This window comes from Sturnira hondurensis, unplaced genomic scaffold, assembly GCF_014824575.4.
Source record: "Sturnira hondurensis isolate 20B ecotype Veracruz unplaced genomic scaffold, ASM1482457v3 Scaffold0004474, whole genome shotgun sequence".
Classification (NCBI taxonomy): Eukaryota; Metazoa; Chordata; class Mammalia; order Chiroptera; family Phyllostomidae; genus Sturnira; species Sturnira hondurensis.
The window spans coordinates 10,895,412-10,923,055 of NW_028077105.1; positions in this window are offsets into that span (position 1 = coordinate 10,895,412).

Here is a 27,644-nt window from a genome sequence, read left to right on the forward strand (position 1 = left end):
CTTCATGGCAAGATAATTAATCAGAAAGCTTTTAACTTGTAAAGGGGTCTTCGGAAATAGCTAATTGATCACTAGGACTCTAGGAATAAATACAAAGTCTGCCTTCAGTACTCAAAATGGAAAATTATACACTTTTACCAAGTTTATAACTTGACCCAATTTTTAAACCTGGAATCTCTTGAATGATGGATAAATAAGATACACTTGAGGAAAAACCCATATTTTATGTTACACTTTTCTTTTTTCCTCAACATTATTAAGGAGTCGTTGTATAAAAAGCTTCTGCATGGCTAAAGAAAACAGCATTAAAATTAAAAGAGAACCAACCATATGGGAAAACATATTTGCCAATGATACATCAGACAAGGGTTTGATCTCCAAAATATATAAAGAACTCATACCATTCCACTCTAAGACAAGCAACCCAATTAAAAAATAGGCAAAGGACTTGAACAGACACTTCTCCAAGGAGGACATACAGAGGGCCCACTGATGTATGAAAGGATGCTCAGCATCACTAGCCATCAGAGAGATGCAAATAAAAACCACAATGAGATAACACCTCACACTGGTAAGAATGGTCATCATAAACAAGATGATATGTGTTGGAGAGGATGTGGAAAACAGTATGAAATTTCCTCAAAATGCTAAAAATGAAACTGTCTTTTGACCCAGCAATTCTACTGCTGGGATTATACCCTAAGAAGCCCAAAACACCAACCCCAAAGAACCTATGCATCCCATTGTTCATAGCAGCACAATCTACAATAGCCAAGTTCTGGAAGCAACTTAGGTTTTCATCAGTAAATGACTGGATCAAAAAACTGTGGTACATTTACATGATGGAACACTATGCAGCAGAAAGAAAGAAGGAACTCCTACCCTTTGCAATAGCATGGATGGAACTGGAGAGCATTATGCTGAGTGAAATAAGCCAGGTGGTGAAGGACAAACACCATATGATCTCACCTATAAGTAGAACCTAATCAACAAGACAAACAAGCAAGCAAAATGTAACCAGCGACATTGAAATTAAGAACAAACTGACAGTAATCAGAGGGTAGGTGAGAGAGGATAATGGGGGGAAAGGGGGGAAAGGATTTCAGGAACATGTATAAAGGACACATGGACAAAACCAAAGGTGGGTAGGATCAAGGATGGGAAGTAGGAATGGCTGGGGTTGGGTTGTGTTGTGGGGGAAAATAAAGACAACTGTACTTGAACAACAATAAAAAAGTAAAAAAACGGACTAATTATGGATACAATTGTACTATTTAGAATATATAACATGATGATTTGAAATATATATGCATAATGGCATAATGATCAAGATTAAGATAACACATCCATCACCTCACATAATTAATTAACTGTGTGTGTCTGTGTCTGTGGTAAGAATAGTTACAATTCATTTTCCACAACCTTTATATATACAATACCATGTTAGCTAAAGTCATTAAGTGCACCAGAGCTTCAAAACTTACACTTTTTGTAAGTGAACGAGTTCTCATGTTCTGCATGTTCCCATTTCTCCCCTACCCCAAGCTTGGCACCCATCATTCTATTCTCTGTTAGTATGAAAGTAGTTTTTTTTTAAGATTTCACTTATAAATGGTGATATAGAATATTTATCTTTTCTTATCTGGATTATTTCATTTAGCATAATGCCCTCAGACTCATCCAAGTGGTTGAAAATGACAAGATTTTTTTCTTTTTTTCTTTTGGCTGAACACTATTTCTTAAATATATATACATTTTTAACCTTTAACTTTTGCCATTTTAATTATGATGTGCCTTGCAATGGATCTGTTTGGGTTCATTCTGTTTGGGACTCTCTGTGCTTTCTGAGCTTGTGCATTTTTTTCCTCCATCGAGTTAGGGAAATTTTCAGCCATTATTTCTTGAAATAGGCTCTCAATCTCTGCTCTCGCTCTCTTCTCCTTCTGTTACCCCTAAGATGTAGGTGTTGTTACGCTTGATGTTGTCCCACAGGTCCCTTAGACTTTCTTCATTTTTTAAATTATTTTTTTCTTTTTGCTGCTTTGCTCAATTTTTTTCTGTTTTCTTGTCCTTCAAGTCACTGATTTGATCCTCTGCTTCAGCTAACCTGCCGTTGATTCCTTCTAGTGTATTCTTCATTTCAGATATTGTGTTCTTCATTTCTGACTCATTCTTTTTTATGGTTTGTATATCCTTTTTCATGCTTACTATCTCTTTGTTTAAGTTCTCACCGAGATCATCCATTCTTCTCCTGAGGTCCTTGAGAACATGATGACGTATTTTGAACTCTGCATCTGATATGTTGGTTGCTTCCATTTCATGTAACTCTTTTTTCTGGGAATTTCTCTAGTTCTTTCATGTTGGGCATGCTCTTTTGACTCCACATTTTGTCTGTCTTTTTACTGCATTTAAAAAATCCATTCATCCATCAAAGGACATTTAGGTTGCTTCTATAACTTGGCTATTATAAGTAATTCTGCAATAGACATGGGAATACAGATATTTCTTTGAAATACTAATTTCATTTACTTTGGATGCATAGCAAGGAGTGGGATTGCTAAATTTTACGGTAGTTCTACTTTTATTTTTTTTAAATCACCTCTCTCTTTTCTAATGGTTATACCAATTAATGTTCCTAACCAATTGTGTATAAGGGCTCTCCTTCTCCTCATCCTCACCAAAATTTTTTATTACTTAACTTTGATAATAGCTATCTTAACAGGTGTGAATTGATATTGTGTTGTAGTTTTGATTTGCATTGCCTAATGATTAGTGATGTTGGGCATTACTTGGTATTCCATTGGCCATTTGTGTGTCTTCTTTGGAAAAATAATTATTCAGTATGTACTGAATGTCAAAGAGATTACATCCTGTGTTTTTGTCCAGGAGTTTTTCAGTTTCAGGCCTTACATTTAAGTCTTTAATCCAGTTTGAGCTAATTTTCATGAGTGGTATAAAAAAGGGGTCCAGTTTTTCAAGTGTGTGTGTTTTTTTTTAACATGTGGATATCCAGTTTTCTCAAGATCATTTGTGGAAGTAACTATTCTTTCCCTATTGTGTGTTCTAGAATATGTTTCCCAACCTAGTCAACTATCTTTGCATGGATTTATTTCTAGTTTCCTTATTCTGTTCCAGTGAATTATGTGCCTACTTTTATGTCAGTACCATGCTGTTTTGATTAATACAGCTTTGTAATATAGTTTACAATCAGGAAGTGTGATAGATATCTCCAAGTTCATTCTTTTTTCTTAAGGTTGTTTTCCATCTTAAGACCTCATTCAGGGTCTTCTCTGATTCCATACAAATTACACGGTAGTTTTTCCATTCTGCAAAATGCCATTGGAGTTTGATAGGGATTGCAATTCAATCTGTAGAATGCTATAGGTATTATAGATATTTTAACAATATTAATTCTTCCAATCCGAGAACACTGAGTATCTTTTCATTTATTTGTATTTATTGTTCTTTATATCTTTGACTGGATTTGTCCTATGTGACACACAGATACTTTCTCTTCTTATTTTGTTTCCCTTTTTTACCTTGTGTATCTAAATTGTACCCATCTTTAGAAGTACAGCTTCAGTCCCTCTCTTCCATTGCCTTTGGTTCTCAGAAATCCTATTTTTCATTCATAGTTTCTAGAGTTGTCCCATGTTTTTTAAACTTGAACATTTAGGTATATAACTGGTCATCTAAAGATTTTATAAATCATAAGTATATAGTTATATAATTTTACAAAAATTATTTTATCTCTAAGACTTTGAGGGCAGAAAAACAATGAAAAGTTCTTGGACATATTGCTGACTACAACCTAACATAACGTTTTGAAGAAAGTTTATTCTACTTAGTGACTACTCTGGTCACATTCTCTAAGTTTGTCTATTGTGTTTCCCTCCACCATTTGTAAATGTTCAATAAACATTTGTTGAATATTGGAAATCTTTTACTCTTCTGTTTTGGACTATAGGAAGTTTTTTCCCATTCTTTTTTCAACAGCACTGTAGAATCTGAGAATCCAATTCTATAGAATCTGTAGAATCCAATTCTATAGGATTGCAGAATGTTAATATGAGAGCAGAAAAAATAACTGTTACTGCATTATATGACAAAAAATAAGGAAATGTCTTCTGCTGAACTCTCACTAAAAGTCAGACCAAGTCAGCTGCTTTATTTTTCACCGAAATATGGAAAAGTGTCATATTTGTAGGTAAAAAATAGTAAATTATTATCGATTTTATATGGTTGAACCCAATGGTTTCCTTTCTCTTTTCACAGCACTGAAAGTCTGATAGAAATTTTAATAGTGGGCACCAGTTGTGTAAAGTCCATGAACAATTCTCAAACGCACTCTCAGTTTCTTTCTCTACACTCTCTCCTCTATTTCTCTATGTTATTTCAGCACTTTGAGTTCTACAGTTTCATTACTCATCAGGCCAGCATTAATTGAAGGGTTTTATTTCCTATTCTAATACACTAACATAATGTCTCCAATAATGGAGCACAAATCTCCAACATTTACAGGCTCAAAACACAGGCTCACCCTAGCTTGGTTTCAATAGCAACACAACTGTTTTTTGACCAAATCAGATTTTGTTATCCAATCTTATAGAATAGCACCATGAATGTTGCCCTTTTTGTACAATTAATATAAATAATTATTCATTAATACAATGCACATACTGAGGCATGGCAAAGAATCATGGTGTCACACATAATAAGAATCTTTACCATAATTTACTAGACTACTTTTATACATATTTAATATTAAACTAGAGGATGTCTTCTCAGTTCATTCCACCAACCATTAAAAAAACACCTTAAATTTGCTGACAGTTTTTGCAAGCCATTTATTTAATACTTTTAGGTCCAAGTGAAATATTTTTGCATAGTGTATTTTCAACATTTACAAGACATTTGAGAAAGTCTTTCTCAGATAAGGTCTATATTTCTTTTCTAATGCAACCCTCACATTTTTTCAAATTAAACACTATCATGACAAGCCAAATCATTATTCTAGTATTATTTTCAGACTTTTATCAAAGTAACTGAAGATTTATTAGAATTTTCATGGATTAAAAATTCCCATTAAGCAAGTTTTCTTACTAAGTTTTTAATTTCAAAAGTTAGCAAAGGAACTCATAAGGTTAAAACTAATCTTAAATAAATTAGGGAGTAAATTTAGGATGTTTGAGCTTGGGTGAGAGTTCTAGGATTTCCCCAAACTCTGTTATCTATTTATCCTACAGTATATTAATACATTTAGGTAAGAAAAGCTAGGTTATTTTATATATTTTATAGTGTACAAAATCAGTTATTATTTATAGTAGAGGATATATAAAAATATGATAAATTAATATATAGAAATGACCAGTATACAACCAAATTTTGGGTATCAAAATTTACCCAGAGCCCTGGCTGGTGTAGCTGAGCGGATTGAGCACAAGCCTGTGAACCAAAGGGTCACTGGTTCGATTCCCAGTGAGGGCACATGCCTGGACTGCAAGCCAGGTCCCCAGTGATGGGCACGTGAGAGGCAATCACACATTAATGTTTCTGTTCCTCACTTTCTCCTTCCCTTCCCCTTTCTCTAAAAATAATTAAAATCTGAAAAAAAGTTACTTAGAACATTTTAAAAAATAAATTTATTTGGTACTCCCACAATAGTTTGAGGTTAGCAAAATTAATATATTTTTTCAACATCTACTATTTGCATGATTTTTAAGAAAAGCCATACTTTGCATAACTTTCTGGGAAATCACTGGCTGAATTTTAGAAACTGTGTGTGTTTTACACATTTAGAAACCTAATTATTTTAGGGGCACAACCAACCCAAACTTCTGATCTTTTAAAGGATTGCCTAAGTCTAAAACAAATTGTTTTCTCTTAGGAAAATATGAAGGCCAATAACTGACAGTCGATCAGGAGGAAGGTAGATTCCCATTTACTTTCCAAAACCTACCATGACTTTTCAATGGTCATAAGTGACCAAGACATCTAGGGAAAACTGTTTTTGAAAAACTAAGTCTGTTTAACACATGAAGAACATTTTTGCATTGGAAGTGATGACAGCAGGAAAGAGAGTGATGTAAAAATTTAACCGAGCCAAATCCTGATAGAGCATGTAATACAAAGGAGAGGAGTATCTTAGTTTTTGATAAGTAAAAGCTTAAGTAGCTTCTTTAAATAATTAAATTAGTCATTAAGCCAGAACATAAAATCAACACTACTTTATTTTTAATTCTATTTATTTATTTATTTATTTATTTCACTGCTTTTATTGTTGTTCAAATAGAGTTGTCTCCATTTTTTCTGTTACTACTTTCCCCCACCACACCTACCCCTACCTCCCACCTTCAATCCTTCCCCTCTTTGGCTTTGTCCATGGGTCTCTAGTATATGTTCCTTAATGACCATTCTGTTTCCCTTATTGCCCCCCATTTCCCTCCCCTCTGGTTACTCTCAAGTTTTTTGTTTTTTTTTTAATTTCAGTGTCTCTGGTTATAATTTGCTTCTTTGTTTGTCTTGCTGATTAGGTTCCACTTAAAGGCGAGATCATATGGTACCTGTCTTTCACTGCCTGGTTTATCTCACTTAGCATAATGCTCTCCAGTTCCATCTATGCTGTTGCAAAGGGTAGGAGATCCTTCTTTCTTTCTGCTGAGTAGTTTTCCATTGTGTGAATGTACCACAGTTTTTTGATCCATTCATTTACTCATGGACACTTAGGTTGCTTCCAGCACTCAGCTATTGTAAATTGTGCTATGAACATTGGGGTGCATAGCTTCCTTTGAATTGGAGATTCAGGATTTTTAGGGTGTAATCCCAGCAGTAGAATTGTTGGGTTAAAAGGCAGTTCCATTTTTAGTTTTTTGAAAAAATTCCATATTGTTTTCCACAGTGGCTGCACCAGTCTGCATTCACCAATATATCCACTAGAGCAAGGGACATAAAGAAAAGAATAAACAAATGGGACTTCATCAAAATAAAAAGGTTCTGCACAGCTAAAGAAAACATCAACAAAATTAAAAGGGCACCAACCATATGAAAAAATATATTTGCAAATGCCTTAGACAAGGGTTTGATCTGCATAATATATATGAAGAACTCACACAACCCCACTCCAGGAAGACAAACAATCCACTTAAAAAATGGACAAAAAACCTGAACAGACACTTCACCAAGGAAGACATACAGAGGGCCCACTGACATATGAAAGGATACTCAGCATCACTAGCCAACAAAGACATGCAAATTAAAACCACAATGAGATACCACTTCACACCAGTCAGAATGGCCATCATAAACACATCAACAAACAACAAGAGCTGGAAACATCATGGAGAAAAGGGAACCCTAGAACAATACTTTAACTCAATGACTAATGAGTAATTTCAGAATACTAAACATTGTTTAATTTTATTGTGGAGTATTGTGGAACATGAGTCATAAAATCTTCACAACACATTTAAAATCTTTATAAGAATTAGAATGGGTTTTCTAGAGTAGTTTATATTATTGTCCATATAAAAAAAAAGATAATACAAAGAAAGACAACAGATATCATTCAAACTTCTAATAGATTTCACAAAACAAACTATAACTTACATATTCATATTTGAGAAAGCTGTGGAAAGCAATATTACAAAATTTACTATTATTCATCAAATTTATTTTTCTTTATATTACCTCAATTGAAATAGTGATGCTTGTATTAAGGTATATACAGAACAGTATCTTCAACTGCATTTCAATTTTATGAATTATTGACTTCTATTCATTCTAAAATGATTTATAAGTGACATATTAAATATCCACTTTTATTTGGCTTAAAACTTTTCTTTAAACTTTATCCATATGTAGGATTAAATAATCATTTACAGACATTAATTTTAAAAAGAAGAGGGGAAAGTGGACAAATTCTAATCTTGAATGAGTGACTTCAAAGATAGCATTTTTCTCTTCATTTTAAGTATAAGTATAGCTAGTTAATTTAACAATTCTCTGATCTTTCTCTTATTTACACTCCTTCTTTTCCTCTGCCTTTATTCATTACCTGTATTTCTTGGCAACAAGTCTTTGTTGTATAATAATTTTCAAATTTGCTACAAACTCCATTTTAATTTTCTAGTAATTTGAGGAGACAACCACAGCTGCAAGTTTGAAGCAGGCAGTGATTCCTGATACTGGCAGTTTTCCTGAAAAGAAAAAGGAAATACAACTACTCCCACAAGTTTACCACAAATAATAAGCCCGTGGAAATTACAAAAATTTGCATACAATTATCAGTAAGTAGGACAAAAGCATCATTATCTCTAACAATGGTTGTTTTAAACTGCTGAAATTAGGAATTCAGCAAGTACAGATAGACAATAGTTTGTAAAATATTTTAGTGAGGACTTGAATAGAAATCAACATTTAAGTCCAGTGTTTCTCAAACTGGAGTTTGTGAGTCTCTCAGGGAAATGTGAAGATATTCTTAGGACCTATGAGATTAGTTAGTGAATACATGATATTGACAAGATTTCTTAATATTACATTCTTTTAAGGGTAATTTACATTTAATCTTCTACCATAATACCAACAGCATACTTAGCCAGTATTTAAATGTTAGTAATTTAAATTATAAAACTGTGTGTTTAATATTTTGAGTGTCAGCTTAAAGTTATGCTTTAACTTGTAATTTCTACCAAAGTGCAACTACTAAGTAAAATCAAGTAATTGAGCCAGTCTTTATCTTGAAAAATTATTGATCTAAAGTAAAAAACATCTGAGTAAAGACTAAATACACATATTTAGGACATATCTCACCAACAAAAATGTGAGAAATCATATCATGGTGACAGAATAAAAGTCCTAGTGCACATACCCGACAGAAACACTAATTTAACAATGATATGTGGACCAAAATATCTTTATGAGAGTTACAGATTTTAGTTAAAGAAGTTGCTGGTCTCAGATTAGTATGAAACCATGAATAGCAGAATTGAAATGGATAATAAGAGCATTTTCACTACGCTTGTTTCAGTCACTCCCATAAGCTAGCACATCCTAGCACCAAGAAATATCAATTTGGTACACAGTTTCTCCATTTGGGAAAAGGCAGAAGAACATGCATCCAACATCCCAGGCCTTTCAGTCAACTGTCTAGGGACTGGCTTTGTGAGATTTATTCCAGAAATGCAGTTAGTACAACATTCACAAATCAATAAATGTAAATGACCACATAACAAAATGAAGGATAAAGACCACATGATCACATTCAATAGATCCTAAAAAAGTTTTTCATAAAATCCAGCACCGATTTATCATAAAAACTCTCAGCAAACTGGGAATAGAGGGGACATACCTAAACACAATAAAGACCATATATGATAAACCCACTGCCCGCAACATACTCAACAGACAAAAATTACTAGTGCCCCCCTTATGATCAGGAATAAGACAGGGATGTCTGCTTCCACCTCCCTTATTCAATATAGCACTGGGAATCCTAGACACAGCAATCAGGCAAGAAGAAATAAAGGGCATCCTAATTGGAAAGGAGTGAGTAAAACTCTTATTATTTGCAGATAACATGCTACTGTTTATAAAGAACCCTAAAACACCCAAGAAACGACTTGAACTTATAAATGAATTCAGCAAAGTAGCAGGATACAAAATGAATATCCAGAAATCAGTTGCATTTTTATGTCAATTGTTGGTTACCACTCTGCCTGGTTTTAGAAGCTGTAATCCCCCATGGCTAAAGCTGAGTCAGAGACCTAGAGACCATAAGCCATGAAGAAGACAAAGATTATCTCCCTTAACCAGGGGTGCTGCCTCTGCCCCCTTTACTTCACCCTGCTTGGCCTCCGGTGGATGACTGGTTAGCCAATGACAGGTAAGATTCCTCAAGGGAGGGACGACCTAAGACAGGCATGGTCATGAAGGGGCCCTCAGGAAAGGACTTGGGGGGGCTATAGAAAAAGGGGGTGATGGACACTCACCCCTTGGCTTTGACATAGCCTGAGTCCTCATTCTGTCTGCAAGAAGTCTCCTAATCTCTTGGCTGCCTTACTTCCCCTGCTTGACTTAAGCCTGACACAATGCCTTAAGCCTGAAACAATGTCGGAGGTAGGTGAGATCCTGTGCTGGAAAGAGAAGGTTCCCTGGGGCAATCAGGCTTAAGAAAGCATGCATAAAATCTTGCAGAAACCAGCTTTGCTAATACCCTCAATTTAAATGATAAGGGTCCAAGCAGGAAATGAGTTTGTTTCTCCAAAGTTTTATGGCCCTGACTCAAAATAAGCCCTCATAGTTCTTTGAATGTTATCTATTGTTTGATCATTACTGCCTGACAATGATTGGTGAGCTTTACGTATATGCCCTGTATTTCTATGCAAATGAACCCAATAAAAAACCCACTGAGGAAAAGGCTCTTGGCCCTTCTCCTTTAAGAGATGGGCCACCTTTCCTCCTCAAGGAGATCATATCTTGGTAGACTTATTCTCATCCATGGTGGCCAGGGGCACCGGTGGGAGGAGCCCCCTCCCCCCACAGCCAATAATAAAGTAACAGAAAGGAAAACTGAAAAAAAAATCCCATTCACAACCGCTACAAATAGATTAAAACACCTAGAAATAAACCTAACCAAGGATGTAAAAGGCCTTTACTCAGAAAATTAAAAGACATTGAAGAAAAAATAGAAGATGATACAAATAAGTGGAAGCACATACTATGTTCATTTACAGGAAGAATTAATGTCGTTAAAATGTCCATCTTATCCAAAGCAATTTAGATTCATAAAATTCCTATCAAGAATCCAATGATGTATTTCACAGAACTAGAAAAAATATTTTAAAAATATATATGGAACAACAAGAGGCCCCTCATAGCAACAGTGGTCCTGAGAAAGAAGAAAAAAGTTGGAGGAATCATGGTACTTAATATCAAACTATATAATAAGGCCATAATGAGCAAAACAGCAAAGGGTGGGACATATAAAGGGACTTAATGGTAATAAAAAACAAATACAATAAAAATTAAATTAAAAAATTAAGAATTTAAAGGCAAATAATGGGCCAATCAAGACAAAACAAAAAATACCACATGTTATGGGCATGAGAACATATACATAGATCAATGGAACAGAATAAAGAGCCCCAAAATAATCCCACACCTATATAGTCAATTAATACTTGACAGAGGAAGCAAACACATACAATGGGCTAAAGCTAGTCTATTTAATAAATGGAGTTGGGAAAACTGGACAGATACATGTGGGAAAATTGGACAGATACATGCAGAAAAATGAAACTAGACCACCTTCTTACACCACACACAAGAATAAATTCAAAATGGACCAAAAACTTAAGTGTTAGACCCAAAACCATAAAAATTATAGAAGAAAACATAGGCCGCAAAATCTCAGACATTTCTGGAAGCAATATTTTATCAGCTATATACCTCTAGGCAAGGAAAACAAAAGAAAAAATGAACAAATGGGACTATATCAAACTAAAAATTTTTTGCATGGTGAAGAAAGTCATCAACAAAATAAAAAGAAAATCCACAATATGGGAGAACATATTTGTCAATAGATCTTATAAGAGGTTAATATTTAAAATTTATCAAGAACTTACAAAACTCAACACCAAAAAAACAACCTAATTAAAAAGTGGGCAAAGGGCACAAATAGACATTTCTCCAAAGAGGACATACAGATAACCAATAGACATATGAAAAGATGTTCAACATCACTAATCCTCAAAGAAATGAAAATTAAAACCACAAGGAAATATCATCTCACACTAGTCAGAATGACTATCATCAATAAATCAACAAACAAGTGTTAGTGAGGATGTGAAGAAAGGGGACCCCTTTTGCAGTGTTGGTGGGAAGGGAGATTGGTGCAGCCACTATGGAAAGCAGTATGGAGACACCTCAAAAAAATTAAAAATGGACCTGTCTTTTGACTCAGCAATTCTACATCTGGGAATATAGCCAAAGTGACCCAAAACACTATTTAGAAAAAAAATAAGCCCCCCTATGTTCATTGCAGCATTATTTATTATTGCCAAGATGTGGAAGTAGTCCAAGTGTCTATTAGTAGATGAGTGGATAAAACAACTATAGGATATTTGCACAATGGAATATTACTCAGCCATAAAAAGAGGAAGATTTTACCCTTTGCTACAGTATTGATGGACCTTGAGAAAATTATGCTAAGTGAAATAAGCCAGTCAGAGAAAGACAAATATCATATGATATCAGGTATATGTGAAATCTAATGAACAAACTCAACTAACAAGGAAAATGGGAACAGGCATTGAAGGAGAGCAGGATGACAGCTAGCAGGAGGCAGAGATGAGGAGGTGGAGGAATTGAGCACAATAGGAAGAAGGACTCATGGACATGGACAACAGTGTGGTGATTGCTGGGGTGAGGGTGGTATATGGAGACTAAACGGTAACAGAAAAATATACAATAAAGGTTAAATTAAAAATATTAAAATTGCAATGACATATCACCTCATGTCTGTCTGAGTGGCTATCATCAATGTATTAACAAAGAAGTTTTGGTGAGGGTGTGGAGATGAAAACATATACATAGATCAATGGAACAAAATAAAGAGCCCCAAAATAATTCCGCTTGGTGGAAATAATACAGCCACTGTGGAAAGCAGTATGGAGTTACCCCAAAAAACTAAAAACGGAGCTGCCTTATGACCCAGTAATTTTAATCTGAAGAGAGCTTAAACACTAATTAGAAAGAATATATGCACTCCTATTTCATTGTATCATTATTTATAATTATTTTGAGATTTGGAAGCAACCCAAGTGCCCTTTCCCAGAGGAGTAGAAAAAAAAAGCATTGCTGCATTTACACAATAGAATAAATACTATTTGGCCATTAAAAAAGAGAGAAGGATATCTTACCATTTGTGACAGCATGAATGGACCTGGAAAGTACTATGTTAAGTGAAATAAGCCAGAAAAAGACACATACCACATGATCTTACTCATCTGTGAAATCTAATGAACAAAATAAACTAACAAACAAAATATGGATACAGAGAGTATACTGACAATGGTCTGAGGAGAGGGAGTAAGGGCTGGGTGAAAAAGGTGAAGAGATTAAGCAAAATACCCCTCATAAACAGATGGTAGTATAGTGACTACCAGAGTATCAGAGGGAAAGGGGAGTGAAGGGAGGTAGAAGAGGGTAAGGGGGCAATAAAGGGTGATGGATGGAGACTCAACTTGGAGTGGTGAACATACAATACAATATACAGTTGATGTATTATAGAATCATACTCCAAAAAACTATATAATTTTATTAACCAAGTCACCACAATATATTTAATGAAAATTATAACTCAACTCAAAAACCAGAAAAATCAGAAACTTTACAGAAGGAAATGGGATGATATATTTAAAGTGCTGAAAGAGAAGAAAAATTGCCAACCAAAAACACTGTATTCTTGGACAACAAAACTGCCCTTCAAAAATTGAGGCGAGAAACATTTTTTTCAGAAAGATAAAAGCTGAGAGAGTTCATCACCACTAGACTTGCTTTATAAGAAAGGCTAAAAGTAGTTACCCAAGTAAATATATAAGCAAAAAAGAATACTGTATTCCTGTAATGGTAGTATGTTAATAAATTTAATTTTAATATAGAAATTAAAAACAAAATTACAATTATAAATATTTTAATGTATACACAATATAAAAGATATAAATTGGAACATTAACAACATAAGGTGTGTGTGGTGCATGTGAAAGTGCAACATTTTTGTATGCAATTGAAATTAAGAGATTATCAGCTTTAAAAAGACTGTAACAAATATAACATGCCTTATGTAAGCCTCCTGTGACCACACAAAAGAATATATCTAGAAGATACACAAAAGAAAAAGGAAAAGGAATTGAAGCATATTCCTACAAAACAAAATCAGTGAATCACAAAAAAAGACAACAAAAGAAGAAAAGGGAAATGAAACAGCTACAACACAGACCAAAAAATGTTAACATTGGTGGAAAATCTAAGTGCTCCTCTACTGATAACTACTTTATACAGAAACAGATTAAGCTCCAGAATCAAAACGCACAGAGTAGCTGAAAGGATAAACAAGAATCAACATATATTGTCTGCAAGAGACTTACTGGAGAGTTAAGGACACATATAGGCTTCAAGTGAAGGGATGGAAGAGGATATTCTATGCTATTGTAACTAAGGGAGTCCAGAGCTGGTTATGCTTATATCAGACAAAACAGACTTTAAGTTGAAAACTGTGAATAAAGACAAAAAAGGGCATTATATCATGATAAAATGATCACTTCATTATAAAGCTTTAACAATTATAAATATAAATGCACTCAACATCAGAACACCTAAAATGTAAGGCAAACACTGTATGCTATGCAATATACTGCTATAATATATACTATATTGTGCAAGTAAATTGGGAAAAAATAACAAAAAGATGACTAAGAAACCCTAAATTTGGAAATTGAGTAAAATATTTTTAAATAAGAACACAGAAGAAATTATAAATTTTCTTAAAGTTAGAAAATATTTAGAATTGTTATTAAGGAGTTTATTGGAAGGAGATACATCAACATATTAACGTTGCATCTACGTGTTCAGATTAATATTTCTCTTCCTCCATTTGAATTTCTTTGTTTTCCACAGTTTTTAAATAAACACATAAAGGAATCCTAATTAGAAAAATTTCAAAATGATTCAGTTGCCCAGAGTGAGCAAAGGAAAGGAGGGAAAAACCCTTACAGAACAGGGCTTGACTAGCCACTCTTCCTAAAAGGGTGCACTCTCTACTCACAGTTACTTTTGATCTAAGGGGGGAAAACAACTTTACTTGTGCTGAGTCAGTTCTACTTTTACCTTAGCCTTAACCATGATTTGTGCTGCTGGCTATTTGCCTCTTCTAATGCATTTTCTGAAATTGCCACAAAGATATGTAGCACAAACATTATTTTTCAGAACCCATCATTCATAAGATAACCATAATGAATTTCTCTGTAACAGACTCACAAGGAAAAAAGAAGGAACATTACATTTTCATTCTGAAGTGAAATAGAAGCCTGCATTACATCAAGCTGGTATTTTTCTGACTTGCAATGCTGGTGGTTGCCAACCACTCGTATCCTGGACTCTGAATTTAGGACTGAATGCAAACCACAGAGGTCTAAGAGAGAGCCCAAGCTGCAATCCTCCTGATAGCAAAAGGAAAACCCAACTCTGCTGCCAGTGGATAGAACAGAGCGATGTCACTTTCTCACCGCTCCACATCATGACCGAGCAAAGCTACTCCGCCTTTAGAACATTGGCTAGAACTGCAGCAATGGCGAATATTGACGCAGCCTAGCATTTCCCACAGAAGTATCTGGCAAAGTTAAGATATTGGTTATTGTTGTCTACTTAGGCCACCAAGCCTTTGATTTTTCAAGCTAATGGGATTCAGTAAAGAGGAACTGGTCTACATGATACTTAATCAAAAACAGCAGCCACTGAAATACTGACCTTAAAACACCCCTAGCATCTCTCTTGCTCCAATTCTGTCTGTATATACCTGTTAAGGAATCTAAAGTTTTTGTTTAATTGTCCCAGAAGAAAAACATAATACATATATATGACCTCAAATCATAATCTAGTTTTATACAAATAGACCACTTTCTCTCCACCTGCAGAATAGTTTCACAGATTTTTTTTTACTGTTGGGTCTTCCATAGATATTCAGCAGGTATTATTTTAAAACAACTAACTTAAGCCCTGAACAACCTTTAAAAAACACAGAACTGTCTTTAGTGTTTAGAGTTGTGGAGAAAAGAACCCTTAAATTAGAAATACTTGACTTTTAGATGTTTGAAAATCAATTAAAGCTTGAAATAAAGTATCAAAGTGTTATTACTAGTAATGAAACTTTGACACTGTCATGAGTAGATTAGAGTATATATCAAGTTCTATATTTTAATAAATGTTTCTAAATTGCTTGAGTGAGCTGATTCTGAAAATACTATTCTTTGTTTAAAAAAATACTGTTTTCACTGATAGTTTGCTATGTAAGGCCTTTCATGTTCTGTGATATTACAATTGTAAACAATGAGTCAGTTTTATGTGGATTTATTTATTTATTTTTCATTTTTCAATTGCAGTTGACATACAATATTATATTAGTTTCAGGTATACACCCCATTGATCAGATATTATATAACTTACTAAGTGATCAGCCTGATAAATCTAGTACCTATCTAATTCTATGCATAGTTATTAGAATATTATTGATTATATACCATACACTGTACTTCATATCCCCATGACTGTTCTGTAACAACCAATTTGTACTTATTAATTTCTTCAGCTTTTTCTCCCATTCTCCCAATCCACCCCACCTGGTAACCACCAAAATGTCCTCTGTATCTGAGTCTGTTTCTGTTCTGATTCTTCATTTATTTTGTTTCTTTTAGATTCATTTGTTGATAGATATATATTTATTGTCATTTTATTGATGATATTTTTGTCTTTTTTTCTTCTTCTTACAGAAGACCCTTTAACATTTCATGTAATGCTGATGAAATGTTTTGGTGATGATGAATTCCTTTAGCTTTTTCTTGTCTGGGAAGTGCTTTCTGCATCTGATTCTAAATGATAGCTTTGCTGGATGCAGTGATCTTGTTGTAGGTCCTTACTTCTCACCACTTTGAATATTTCTTGCCAGTCTCTTCTGGCCTGCAAAGTTCCTTTTGATAAATCAGCTGACAGTCTTTGGGGGGTTCGCTTGTAGGTAACTTACTTCTTTTTTCTTGCTGCTTTTAAGATTATCTTTTTATATTTAACCTTCGGCATTTTAATTATGATGTGTCTTGGAGTGGGCCTCTTGGATCTCTCTTATTTGGGACTCTCTGTGCTTCTTGGACTTGCATGTCTATTTCCTTCACCAAATTAGAGAAGTTGTGTTTTATTATTTTTTCAAATAGTTTCCCAGTTTCTTACTCTTTCTCTTCTCCCTCTGGCATCCCCATGATGCGAATGTTGACATGCTTGAAGTTGTCCCAGAAGCTCCTTATACTATCCTTCTTTTTCTTTTTTTTTTACTTCTTTTTTCTTCTTGTTGTTTTGATTGGTTGGTTTTTGCCCCCTTATGTTACAAATCATTGATTTGATCTTTGGCTTCATCTACTCTACTGTTGATTCCCTGTAAATTGCTCTTTATTTCAATTAGTGTATCCTTCATATTTGACTGAATCTTTTTTATGTTGTTGAGGTTCTGAGGTCCCTTCCAAGAAGTGTAGGCTAAGGTCAGTTGCTGCCTGTGTTCTTCCCAAGGCCACCCAGCCCAAGCTACAAAGTTATCGGCAGATTGCTACTACTTGTGCTGGGCTCGAAGGTGCTCAGGGGAGACCAAGCTGTGAACCACAGCAGGCTACTGCCAGGCCTGCAGCCACTTAGCAAGAAGTACAGGGTATGCTGGGGCCAGATGGTATTTGTCTGAGAGACTTTCTTAAAATCTTGGAATGGTGTGCCAGTGCAGGTTATTTGTGTAGAAACGCCACTGGAAGCAACATGGGTGGGCCTGCATGTAGGTGGATCAGAGGCTCAGGGAATCCCTATGTTGGGGCAAATAATGATAGCAAGGTTGACTGAGACTCAGACATGCTGTCCATCTGCCACCTCCATGGAGGGAGGGCTCATCAAAGAAATAATTGCCTCTGCCAGCATTACTGTCTGGGAGAAAACCACCTCCCAACTCTCACTCTGATGCCCCATATGTCCCAGGTGTCTTTCAAGCTACTGCCCCAGTGCTGGAATTCAGAAGGAGTGAGTCCAAATAAGTCCATGTGTGGGCCCTTTTAGAGGAACTGCCTGAGACTCCAGAAGCTCTCCATCCCACACAGCCCAGTTTTTATAACCAGAAATTATGGGGACTTCTCTTCTAAGCACTGGAGCATCGAGCCTGAGGGCCTCTTGTGGGTCTGTGATTCCTTACTCTTCAGAGGGGAACATCAGCAGATGACATCTCCCTCCCAAATTTTATCCACCAAACATGGTTGTAGGACCAACCCATTCCAAATCTCCACCCCTCCTATCAGTCTCGATGTGGTTTCTTTTTAAAATCCATGCCTCTGGGACTTCTATTCAGCTAAATTTCAGGTGGTTCTGAATGATGACTCTTCTTAGTTTAGTTGTAATTCTGATGTGGTTGTGGGAGGATGTGAGAAATGTGTTTACCTATGCTGTCTTCTTGACTGGAAGTCTCCCTGTAGTCTTATTTAAAAAGAGGCTATTGCAGTCAGAGTAGTCTTCCCATAAATAGTCAAATAATAACTGTAATCCTCTGGCTATTTGTTTCTATGAACCTCTATTTCAGTGAGTCCATGTCACACTCCCTGACTTTAGAAACTACAATTTGGCCAAATGTTAAAAATCACCATTTTAGAATGAACTGTTTTCTTTCTCCACTCTTGAAATCCCTATAGCTCTCATTGTTTAAACTGGAGTGAGAAAATGTCTTACTTTACTTCTGAATATTCTGCTGCCTTGAAAGTACCTGAAATACAAAAGCTCTAAGCATTTCATGTTTACTTCTGAGCAGAAATGTTTTCAATACAGTCTGTTTCATACCCAGCTTAATACTTAACAGATTGCTTGGTCATGCAATAGCCCTTCTGCTTGCAGAAAAACAAAGGGCTCAAATGACATGAATGACACTGTAAATCTACACAGCTATTTATTTCATACTGACTTTCAGTGTTCTTAACCTCATCAGAGAGCCTGATAATCCTCAAATAATTTCGTTGGCTTCTTGTACTGTTGCTTGGTAATGAAAACAGAACCGTCATGCTAACCATTAGCCTTCTTATCACCCTTTGGGAACACACATACACACACACTATACATGTTAATATGACTCGTGTTTATTTGGGGACCTCAATTAGCTTATCTGGCTCAAATCAGATAATCTCTTTGTGTTGTTCCCCTTTGACCCCAATAAGCTGACTTAAATCACATATTTTCCCTAAGTCTTTTTGCTATGAAAAGCAACTGATATGGAAAAACTTGAATTTTTAATATCATTAATCTATAGCTAACTCAGCTCACTGTCTTATGCAATACTACGAAAAACAGCTGGGCCCCACTAACCAGAAAGCACTTTTATGGTTTCTCTTAAGGGCTATTAAATCAATGTGATGAGAGCACAGCTGGACGAGATCCCGAAAAGTTTATCAGATCCCACACAACACATAAAGGAAGCACGCACTGCTGTTGCAGACTCTGCACCAGCCCCCTTGCTTAGACTGCAGGTGGAGTTCAACAGAGAAAGCAAACTCCCCTGCTTAGCCCTTGAAAATCTGATTTTTCACTGTCCCTCTCTCCTCTGTGTGGGTGTCTTCTTAAAATACCCGTTACTCATGCAACTATTAAAAAAATTTTTCTGGCTAGATTTACTGGCATAACTAGGACATACATGGACCTGCTTGGCTGTCCCAGTATAGCTTTCAACACCAAGAGTCATGTTTTTTGCTTAATAAATTTTAGCACATGGTGGGTCCAAAACTACAGCCCTTATAAAAATTTAGAGAGCGCAGTGACTGAATAAAGTCTTCCAGTTAAGGGCCAATGCACAAGTAAAAACTTCTACCTTATTAAGCTGAAGCAAGAATAGGACAGCTGCCAAAAATAGACCTCAATGATTTTTCTTATTTTAACTCAATTTTCTCCAATAATCTATGGATTAATGAAATATAAAAATTAGTGTTACTTAAAGAGTATGGAAAGATTTTGTAATCAATCAAAAAGCACATATTAGGTTAGCTGGATATAGAACTTGAAAATAGAAGGTAGGTATTTCAAATATGTTGGTAATTAGACACACTTAGGTTTTTAACCTCATGGTCTCTGTTCTCCTAATCACTATGTCATACTGAGAAAGAAAGAGGTATTATATAGCATGGATTTAAATCTACACTACAAATTCAAAGACTGCAGGTTTTGTAACCCTAAGCAACTTAATCTTTGACACCTCAGTTTTCTCATCTGTAAGAAGAAAATACAAAGCCTTTCTTATATGGGAATTAAAAGGAAAACAAATAATGCATGTGAACTAGTTAGTTCAGTGATTGCGATGTGGTTAGGGTCTCTAACAGCCTCTTCTGTCCTCTCTGCCTCCTCCTTCCCCACCGTCATCATCATCCCCATCACCATCATCAGTTTTCCCTGGAGCACCCATCCCAGTAAAGGAGCTCACAAGATTAGGAGCTCCTTTACTGTTGAGAAAGTGTCTTATTTCTACATCTTTCATAACACATTTAATGTTTAGTGACTTAAAGCATTGTTTAATCAAGCCTGTGGTGATAAAATGCCTGTGGTGGTCTGCTGGATATAATGTCCCAAAGCTCAAAATCAAATCTCATCCTTAACATATGGAAGGAGAATTTTCCATGCTGCAGAACTGATAAATTGCTCTTAATATCTATACATCTTAAAATACAAATTCTTATGCTATAACAAATGGTAATTATCATGTATAGTATACACCCATAAGAATATATTTTAGCCAAATATCAGATAGTAAATGCAACATCGTGGTATGATTAAATCAGTTGTTTTTATGCAATATGAGCATGATAAGTGGCCATACATGTATCTGCATAGTCTGAAGAATATGCTCTGTGCTAATTTATAGTCAAAACAAGGGTATCATATAAGATATAAAGTAAAAAAATAACAGTTAAATAGAGAACAGGGGGACAGCAACCAGAGGGGGGAGGGGAGGAAATTTCAGGGGAAATAGGGAAGGGATTTAGAGGAACATATATAAAGGATACATGGACAACAAATGAGAAGGGTGGAAATGGGAGGGAGGGGGGAGCACAGGGGAGTGGGATGGGACGGGAGTAATAGACAGAAAACTGTACTTGAAAAATAATTAAATAAGTTTTAAAAAATAAAATAAAAAAATAACAGCTAAAAATAAACCAGAAAAAATCAGACAAATAAGTTTAGTAAGATTATACCCAAAAAAGAATAATGATAATTTGCCTATTATGGACCATTGGAAACAGATTGTATTTTTTCATTTCTCCCTGTTATATCAAGATCAAAAGTACAACACTCCCCTTTCCTTTTCCATCAGTTACTTTAAGCCTAGCCAGATATAATAAATGCACCCTCAAGCAATAACAGGGAACAAACTTAAATTTCAGGGGTTTACATTTTTTAATTCAAGTTGATGTTTTTCAGCAACTTCTAGAAAGCTCAAGTTAAAACTACTTATGTTGAACTTTTTCTGTCTTCTTTTAAAACACTGTCTTCTACCCCTTACACAAAAATATGTCATATGATGGCTAGGAAGTGAGAGGTAAGATACCTATCTTATGACCTAATTACCTCTACAAAACGAAGTTCCAGCAATCACAGTGTTGCATATAACTCAAAAAATTTCTCTTATTTATAGTATAGTTTTGAATTATACAAACCTGGTTTTAACAATCTGAGTACTAATCATTTATGTATGATTTATGTTTATAACATAATTTACTCTATTTAAGTTTGGCACAAAATAAAGGATAAAACCAAGACCTGTTTCCAATTTTACTCTAGTTAGTGTCTCCGGGTACTCTGATTTTGGGTCTTCCTATGATTTTCTATTTTATGCTGCAACATCTTATGTGAATTCTATATTTTGTGACCATCATAGCTCAACAGCTAAAAATTAGTTGAGGAAAATGTGCAAAAACTACTTGAGAAAGAAGTAATGTGCATTATAATACAGGAATTAAAATCGTTAAATAAAATCATCTGAATTTTCTCAAATTCACCACAGTATGAAAGGACTCCCTCAGTACTTTGATGGGATTCACAATTCAGCATCTGATTTAGATAAACTAATATTATTAATGATCTGTATCATTGTCCTGTTTTTCACTTGAAATTAACCGCGTAAGCTCCCTATTAAACTCGAGTTTGAAAAATTTAAGTAATTGCTATTTTAACTAAGGTTCACATTGGCAGAAAGAATATTTTTACAAAATAGTGGGCAGTGCCATTCACCAGTTTCTGTGGGCCTTAGGTACTCTAGGAGAAGTGCCTCTCCTCTCAGTTAAAGGATGAGGAAATAGAGAAAAGAAAAAGGTCACCTATATGGACAAGCAGCAATTGCCACAGCCAAGGAATCTCACCTCCACCTGTTTTCTATCTCAATCTCAAGAACTTTTCAGACTAATGCAGAGGAATAATTAAAGGCAAAAATGAGTCTCCACATGGGCCCCTCATGAAATCTTCCAGATCCCTTGTCTAAGCCATTAAGACTTCACTATGTTTGTAGGAAGCCAGTGCTACTAGGAGCTGCATATGTCTCAGCTCATTCATCTCCACTTCACTAAAGCTTGGAGATGGTTCTCCTGGGATACCCACGCTCCCTTCTCTGGAAAAGTCTCCCACAAGAAAACTGCACCAATGGCTCAATATCTTCATCGATCTTAATTTGAGTTCCTTTGACAAGAAGCTGGAGGATGGCCAAGATATCTCCTTGCCTGCAAGACCACCCACTGGCTCACCGAAGGCCCATCTCCAGGCAAATGAAGACCCTCCCCAGAGCCTTGGCTAAAGGAGTGCAGGCTGAATTCTGCCCGCATTGTCTTTTTCACCCAGTATCCTTGGGAAGAAAACCAGGTCCACAGTGACTGGGAGGCCCTGCTACCAGAGGTAATTTTAATCCTCTTCATTAAAAAACAATGCCACGGGACTTTAGATGGGCCATGCTTTCCTGGATGAACGTTACAATCATTGTCAGTCCACCATACACAAAATAAGGTGAATTTAGGCCAGTTACCAACCAGAGCATCAGATAGGCTGCTCTTCTAAAACAACCACCCCTATTTGCTCCCTCATACATAAAGCGGATGTAGCTCCAACAAAGAATGGAAGTTAAGTCTGTAATCAGGGAAGAAAGTGGGGAAGGTGTAAATAGAGCACCAAAATATTGCCACAGTGGGCATATTATAGTATTAATTTAAATACAGCAAATTCCGCCAATATTGAGAATTGGCATTTTGGATCAAGCTACTAATAATGAAAGAAGATGGTATCACTAAAGATCTCAGGAGCTGAGAACAATAGCTACCAATAGCTCTCCTTTTTCATAGAATTGAACTCATCACTCTAGAAATGACGCTTCAAGCACTGAGTGTGTACAGGTACTGTGTCTCTGGAATCCCTTGTCACTGTCTCAATCCTGTGGCTGAAATAGATATGTCTGAGAACATCAAACAAAGTATCACACTTCCAGGAAGATTTTGCTTCCCTAACTACCCTGAGGCTAAATCTGGGACAAACAGAGATTAAAACACTGAATAGAGATTACATGAATATAGAACAAGAGAAACTGATTTCACTTCTGCAAGAGTTGTGTCTTCTGCCACCAAGCTTGATAAAGAAAGCTTTATTTAAATCCCCAAGGAAACTACATTCTAAATCCTTTAAAAACTAAGGAGTTAAGATATCAGTACTTGTATTCTTAAAGAAACAGATTGTTGATATGTGCCTGAGGGCAAAGGGAGGAGCGTAGGGAGAAAGGGAGGGGAGACAGGAGAGAAGGGGAGCAGGAGGGGAATGGGGGACAGGGAGAGAGAGATGCCCAGCATGTTGTTTTGAGTCAATATTTTTATTTCCTCTCTGATAATGTTACTGCCCACAATGCATTGCTGACCTCTTTCACAGATGCTGTAAATAAATAAAAAAATTTTTAAACCTTAATCTTTTTTTTTTTTTTTTGCTGTTATAACTATTGTCCCTTTGAGTGGATCTGGAAAAGAGCACATTGGATACTGATTATCATTCGTTCTTTCCATTTGTGTCCATGTGACATTTCAACTAAATACCCAGATACGGAATAGTTTGGGTGTGTCTAAGGTAGAACACAAACAAAATGCATGCATCTAGATTACCTGAGCTTGAGACAATTTTAGTATTCATAACATTATGAAGGTGAAAGGAAATTTAGAGATCAAGTGTATTTTGAAACTTAGAGGCCAAACATTTATTTGTCTTTATCTTTCAATTTGATTATGCCTGCAATTCTCTCAAAATCAATTGCCACCACTTCAGTGCAGGCCACCGTTAATCCTCACTTGGACTATNAATGTTACTGCTCACAATGCACTGCTGACCTCTTTCACAGATGCTGTAAATAAATAAAAAAAATTTTAAACCTTAATCTTTTTTTTTTTTTTTTTTGCTGTTATAACTATTGTCCCTTTGAGTGGATCTGGAAAAGAGCACATTGGATGCTGATTATCATTCATTCTTTCCATTTGTGTCCATGTGACATTTCAACTAAATACCCAGATACGGAATAGTTTGGGTGTGTCTAAGGTAGAACACAAACAAAATGCATGCATCTAGATTACCTGAGCTTGAGACAATTTTAGTATTCATAACATTATGAAGGTGAAAGGAAATTTAGAGATCAAGTGTATTTTGAAACTTAGAGGCCAAACATTTATTTGTCTTTATCTTTCAATTTGATTATGCCTGCAATTCTCTCAAAATCAATTGCCACCACTTCAGTGCAGGCCACCGTTAATCCTCACTTGGACTATCCTCTGCTGCCACCCTTCACTTCAATTTCTCCACCTCGCCCCTACCGCCTCACCTTTCCACCGCCATTCTTTCTCCCTGAAATCATCCTTTAAGGTTCAACTTAACTGTCATCTGCTTTAAGTGTCTTCCTGACCTTCCCCCCAACTCCTCTACTCTTTGTACATGTCTTCTTATTTAGCCTGTAGATCAGTAGCTTGTTGGAGTTTGATTACACTAGCTTGCCAGGGCCAATTGTGAACATTCATTTTTAATTTCATATTCACTATCCACACATTTGCAGCCTGAAATAGCAGAAATATTTAAATCACATACATTGGAAAACACTACGTAGTGAGGTTTATCCTCCCACTTTCTCCCCCATTGATCTTACTGCTCCTATTACACATCTACCATAGTTTATAGCTTGTTATTGTATAATTTATCATATGATCTTTGTTGAGTATTTTTGCTGCCTTCTTAAATGGTAATTCCATGATGTGAAGGACAATATCCCTTTCTGCTAATTTCTAGCCTAGTGCCTAGAACACAGTAAATGGTCAACAACTATTTTTAAATAAATTAAGTAGTCACTCATTTATATAAAATACTAAAATAGAAATATTTATTATAAAATTAATACACGATTTTTGTTAAAATATTTGACTATATCATATATGCCAAATAAAGTGAATATCATGCAGATCCTACCACAGAAGCAATCACTGTTAAGATTTTGATAAACATCATTTAAGATTCCTTCTATTTACAAATATGTAGATAATATGGGTGGACATATGGGTTTTATGATTTTTATATCATATATTATGTTTCAACATATTTGACCATATATGTTTTTATATATATGTATATATACATATAGAGAGAGAGACAGAGAGAGATCCTCTCTTTATATATATATATTTATATGTGTGTATGTATGCACACACACATATGCACTTATATTATCAATTTAATTCATTCTTTTGAATGAATAAATTTTTTAACCAATAATGTGTTTGGGAAGAATTTAAATTCAGGACTATAAAAAATGTCTGTAATTAATGTTCGTATCTACATTTTCTTTTATATATCTCTAATAATTTCCTTAAGTAGAGTACTATAATTAGTGGTTTAAATGTGATTTTTAATACCGATTTTCAAGTTACTTGCTAGCAATTGAACTTATTACTTTTACTGGATATCAAGGTATCCAGTAAATTATTACCTTTATTGGATATCAGGATATCTGTTTTCCCTCTTAATCACTAGGTGCTATCTGCATATCTCCCAAAAAGGTGAAGAAGAAATAAATGTAGCTTTAATTCACATTTCTTTAATATGAAGCAAGGTTGAGAACATTTTCCAAAATAAAAGAACAATCCAAAATAGTGAAAACCCCAAAAGATAAATCATCCCCCGTTATTTGAGTAATATACTCTTTTTATCCCCAAATAATCCCACTAAATTCCTTAGAGGTAAGATACTCTGTCAGGCCTTAGGTCATTTCTAAAGATCTGGCCCTGAAAGTTTAGTGAGAAAAACAAAAGCTTATAAGTGAAATGGGAATGGTAATTTACCTCTCGGTGACTAAGAAGAGCCTGTATTGAAAATCCCATCAATCAGGACAAAATTATGGCTGTCTCATTAAGACCTTAGACTTCTGGGCTACTGGCGTCCCTGGGAGCTATCCAGGGTACTGGATTGAAGTTCTCTGGGACCCAAAGAACCAAAACTCTGGGTCTGTATGAATGTAACCTTGTTGACTTAATGAATTCCAACTACCACTACAAAATCATAGTGACTCTATACATAACTAACTTAAAAAACCAACCTATTTTCTCAAGTATGTTTGAGAAGATTTTGCCTAATCCTTTTGCTTACTTTCCTACTTGTTCCTATCACTTGTCATTTATTTCCCCAAATACACAGCCTTTCCTTTGCTGAGTCTCTAAAGCAAACTCCAGTAATGGCAACCACTTTCAATGAAAACCCACATCTAGGTATTGTTGACATTTAATTTTCAGGAAAATTCAAGAAGTCTGGACAAGTTTTCAAAGATTAGAAAAACACCCAGTGCCACGTGGGTCTCCTTTTTTTCTATTTCTACCATCAGAAATCATTTCTCCATTATTTGGCCATTGATATTATATTCCCTTCTTTTTTTATCCAGGATATTTCCTTATTTACTTCAAGTTTGCCTTCTCTGATCTTTCAAGAAATATTCAGTGTATTACATCAATTTAAAATTCTTTTTCTTAAAGATTAATTCTCTTCTGAAAATTGAGTAGAAAGAGGAGGATATCAAGTACAGTGAACCCACAAGTTGAAACAGATGTAAAGTATTTCATCTGTTTGGGTAGCTCAGATCGGTAGCTCTTGGGTAGCTCAAGGGACCTATGTCACCTCTAGAAATTTGGGCCTTTTGGTTAATAAATACCAGTGAAGTAATCCCAAAGAGGGGTGAGACCATTGCTTAGGGTAATGGGCTTATTTTACTTATTTGTAAACCAATAGAAGCATGCCTATCTTAGTTTTTCTTAGGGATCACACCCACAGAAAATTAGAGATATACTTCTTTCCCATTTTTTGCAGGAAGACCACAGCAGCTATATTTTTACTTCTGGCAAGTGACTTGAGACAGTAGACCTCTCCATTGTATCTTGTAGGTGCCCTCCACAAAGCATGCGTAACACTAATCATGTCGAAGTAAAGTCCACCAACCAAAATCTCTACCAACTCATATGAAGCCCATAGTCAGCTTCTAAAATCTCATTCTTAAAATAATGAAGAGACAACATGCAGGAGGAGAAAAAGTAGGCTTGCAGTAGTTTTTACAGAAAATACAATACTTGTTAACTATTAATACAAAAATAAGCTGTTTTTGCATACTCATGACTGTGAACCTACTTTTGCCTCAGCTTGTATAATAAAGAATTTGAGCCCTGGGGGTGTAGCTCAGTAGATTGAGCACGGGCCTGCAAACCAGACGATCGCCGTTCAATTCCCAGTCAGGGCACACGCCTGAGTTGCAGGCCAGTTCCCAGCAGGGGACACACCAGAGGCAA